The following is a 4,158-nucleotide window of genomic DNA, read 5'->3' on the forward strand; positions in this document are numbered from 1 at the left end:
CAGGGTCTCACTGTATAGTTGAGACTGATCTGGAATTCACCATGTAGCCCAGGCTGGTCTCGAACTCACAGCAATCCTCCTGCCTCAGCCTCCTGAGTGCTGGGATTACAAGCATGCGCCACCACACCTGGCTGCAAAACCCTGTCACTTGTCTTTGATAACAATGCTTGTGATAGTAATTGACATACCACTTTCATATGTGCCTTTTATTTCTAAACTCACTGACATTTGATATTCTTTTTTGTTTTTGTTTTGAGACTGGATCTCACTATGTAGTCCAGGCTGGTCTTGAACTCAGAGTGATCCTTCTGCCTCAGCCTCCCAAATGCTGGGATTATAGGCATGTACCACCATGCCTGGCCTGAATTTTCTTTTTATTCTACTATCCCCCCCCTTTTTTTTTTTACTTTATTAAGACTTTATTACTTATGCAGTTAAAGAGACACTGATTGAGCTATATAAGTTTCCTCTTCTCTGTTCCTGGTCCCAGGTCACTCTGTCCAGAGCTTCTCCAAACTGTTGGGAGCTGGGATACCACTAGGCAGGGACAGGCTCTACAGTGGGAAGATGGTACCTCCCAAGAACCTTGGCGGTGGCACAGGACTTCAAGAGGGCCCGGAGCAACATTCCCTGAGACAAGCCCCAGCCCCCTTCTAGGGTCTCCAGACCAAAGTCTGGGTATGGGAAGCAGCACTGTGGAGAGGCAGATGTCCCCAGGCACTGCTGGAGATGGGGAAGCTTGGCAGAGTGGCCTGGGTGATGATAATTCGTGGTAATTTAGCCTTCCTACATGAGAGTGGGGAGTGAATATTTCTTTGGGGAAGTCATGCACCAAGACTGGGCTGAAGCAGCCACTATCATGGCTGAGGGCAGAGGGTCTGCCAGGGAAGGAAAGTCATCTGTTGCCCATAGCTACTTTGAGAAACTGTGTTGATGCAGCATGAGGCAGGAGGCCTCCCACATCAGAGATGGGGTTATTTCTTAGGACTTTGTATTGATACTCCCAACTTTTTAGTCTGGAAGAACTTGGGGGTGTGGTGGGAGAGTTAAAAGTTTTCTTAAGCAAACTCACTCTTCATGTCTCCTAGGGGTACTCCTTTACCTAGCACCTCCAGAGACTAACGTGGCTGCTCTTACTTCCCCAGCTTTTCTCACAAGGCACTTGTTTCAGAGCTGCTGAAAAGAGGTTGGGGTTGGCCTGGGAGGTGACTTTAGTAGTGGCACCTAATTCACTGGGTAAAAAAATGACTGGAGATGGTCAGGAGCTAGTGGCTGCCATATTATAGGCACACAGCCAGGCTGATGAGCAGTGTGGCCAGGAAGAAGGTGGCTGTGAGCTACAGTCCCAACAGGGCTGCTAAGAGCATAGCATTGACCATCAGTGAACAAGACATAACAAAGAGGCATGTGATGCTGCTACCATGCTTTATGACAACTGACATGAGTAGCCCATTCACTGCCTAGCTCAGCACCATGAGCTCTGCCATCCTGAGAAACCTTCCAGGAATCCTGGGCCAGGACCACTGTCTGAATGCAGACCAAGGTTCAGCAGCATACCGAAAGTGTATTTTTTTTGTTTTTTGTTTTTTTTGTACCAGGGATCAAACTCCAGCCCTTGGTGCTTGTGAGGCAGGCGGCAGTACCACTGAGCCAAATCCCAGGCCCCCAAAAGTGTAGAGGAAGAGGTTCTGCAATGCTAAGGGCAGTCAGAGTTGCTTCATGAGCTGCTCTGTGTACACAGAGGACAAGCCTGAGATGAAGCAGTACAGAATGAGAAGCAGTGCCAGTGGAGTGATAGCTGGGGTGTGGTGCTGGCAGCAGCTGCTGGTGGGGGCCTTGGAATGGTGTTCCCAGAGTCTTAAAGGCCACCTACTGCATAAAGGCCCCTGAGACCGTCAGCAGCTGCAGTGCCAACCCCTGACATGCAGTCAGCGCCAGAGGCAGAGGCAGTACTACAGGGCTGTGCTTCCAACCTTGTGATTGCTCAGTACCTGGTAGGTGCTGGGGTCCATGTAATGTAGGTTGATCACCAGGTTGTTGATGGCGCCATAGAGTAGGGCTGACAGTGTAAAAGGAGCAGCTTGATGCCAGGGTGGGCCTCTTACAGGCCATACTTGCCTTCCCACCAGTAGGGAGAAGGCACACAACAGTAGCTTGGTCAGCTCAGTAAGCAGCAGTAAGGTGAGGTGGGTTGGAAGAGCACTCGGCCATCCACATGGCACAGTGCAGTGGGGCATGTGTGCTGTACATGGCAGTGGACAGGAGTAACATCAGGGTCCAACAGGTCTGCCTGTGATGGCCCAGACCAGGTATACCCCTCTCCTCCTACACTCATGCCCCAATCCCTACCCTGGTTGGCCTGTGTAGCTAGCAAGAGGCAAAGTGATTGGGACCCATTTGAGAGAAATCAAGTTATAGAACCAGCTCCCAGGAAGGAGGAGCTGGGGTACATTGCGAGAGAGAATACTGAAGATCAGAGTCCAAAGTTAGGACTAGAAGAGGAAGGGGCCAGTCCCATGGAGCCAGGGAGGGAAGAAATCCAGGGTACAGGCTGAGAAGCCACTGGCTCAGCACCATGAGCGCTGCCCATCCTGAGAAACCTTCCAGGAGCCCTGGGCCAGGACCCCTGCCTGCATGCAGACCGAGGTTTTTCCCTTTGCAGAAAGAAAAAGAAAAGATGAAGGTGGCAGGACAGATGGATGACAGCTGGGCATAAACAGTTTTAATTCTCATAGTTTTGGAGGCTGGAACTAATGTTTCCTGGTGAGACCTCTCTTCTATGGCTTACAGATAGCCACTTTCTTGTTGTATCCTCAGATGGTAGAGACATAATGTGGCAGTGGGAGCATACTCTGACTGCTTCTATTTCTCCTTCCACCCCCACTTCCCTCTCTGCCTTTCTCTCTCTCTCTCTCTCTCTCTCTCTCTGTCACTCTTCTTTTCTCCTTTTTTCTTTCTCTCCCCTTTCTCTTTCCTTCTTTTTTTTTTGGTAGCTGGGATCAAATTGGAGTTTGCGAGGCAGGCAGCAGAACTGCTGAGCTAAATCCCTGGCCCTCTTCTCTTTTCTTTCTCCCTCCCTCCTGCTCTCTCTCTCTTCTTCCTTTCCCCTTTCTCCCTGTCCCTCCCTTCAATTAATTAATTGATTAATTTTATCTATCTAGAGGTCTTGCTGTGTAGTTCAGGCTGACCTTTAATTTACTGTGTGGCAGAGGCTGGCCTTGAACTCTGAGATCTGAGTCTGGGGATTCCAAGTGTACATCATCACACCTGGTTTTCTTTTATTCTTAGAAGGGCAGCAGTACCTTAATGGCAGCCTCATCCTTATGACTAATTACTCTTACTAATTACTGTTATTAAGCGTATTACTCTTAAAAACACCACCTGCAAGTACCATCACATTGAGGGTTGGAGTTTCAACATAATGTTTTGTGAGACACAGTCTATCACAGCTCTCTTCTGTCATGTCTGTGATTTTTGTTTTCCAGTACTTGGGATTGACCTCAGGACCTTGCTTTTGCCAGGCAGCATGGTGCATCCCTGGCCTAAATCTGTGTTTCAAATTGTTATAAATCAAAGTTGAATTTATACCCATAGTGTTTGTGTTTCCCAGGCTTTAGCTCTGTATGTCCATCTCAGAACATGAACAGTTTATCAGTGTCCCCTCCCCAGGGTCTTACACTATAGGCTGTACTGGAACTCTATGTAGCCCAGTCAGGTATTCTTCCTTCAGCCTTCTTAGTGCTGGGCTTTACAGGCATGTGGTGTCATGCAGTTCAGTTTAGAATGTAAATCTTATTTGTGGGGTGCATAGGGGATTGAACCTAGGGGCCTTTTCACTGAGCCATATCCCAAGCTACCTCTTTTTTAAAAAAAAGTTCTGAGACAGTCTCACTAAATCACCCAAGCTAGGTGTGCACCATGTTTGGCTCTGTTTTCTCTTAGTGTGTTATTTATAAGTCAACTACTCTTTCTGAGATACACAACTGAGCCTAAGCTGGGTGTGGTAATACAGGCCTGTAATCCCAGCAGTTGGGAGGCTAAGTAAGATAGGAGGATTGTTCAAGGGCAGCCAAGACTACATAGAGACCCTGTCTCAAAAAACAAAACCCCTAAACCCCCCTCATCTACCTTTTTTTTTTTTTTTTTTTTTTTTTTTTT

The 4,158-nt window shown here is 48.0% G+C and overlaps 1 protein-coding gene and 1 pseudogene across 4 annotated transcripts in view; one reads left to right on the forward strand and one right to left on the reverse strand.

Moving 5' to 3' along the window:
* The window catches only part of Nsd1 (nuclear receptor binding SET domain protein 1), a 141,287-nt gene that overhangs the window by 47,037 nt on the left and 90,092 nt on the right, over nucleotides 1-4,158 (forward strand). The gene's annotated exons all lie outside the window — the stretch shown is intronic.
* The window catches only part of LOC104860961, a 5,078-nt pseudogene continuing 2,185 nt past the window's right edge, over nucleotides 1,266-4,158 (reverse strand).

This window comes from Fukomys damarensis, unplaced genomic scaffold, assembly GCF_012274545.1.
Source record: "Fukomys damarensis isolate Sample0158 unplaced genomic scaffold, DMR_v1.0_HiC HiC_scaffold_9, whole genome shotgun sequence".
In the NCBI taxonomy this organism is placed as follows: domain Eukaryota; kingdom Metazoa; phylum Chordata; class Mammalia; order Rodentia; family Bathyergidae; genus Fukomys; species Fukomys damarensis.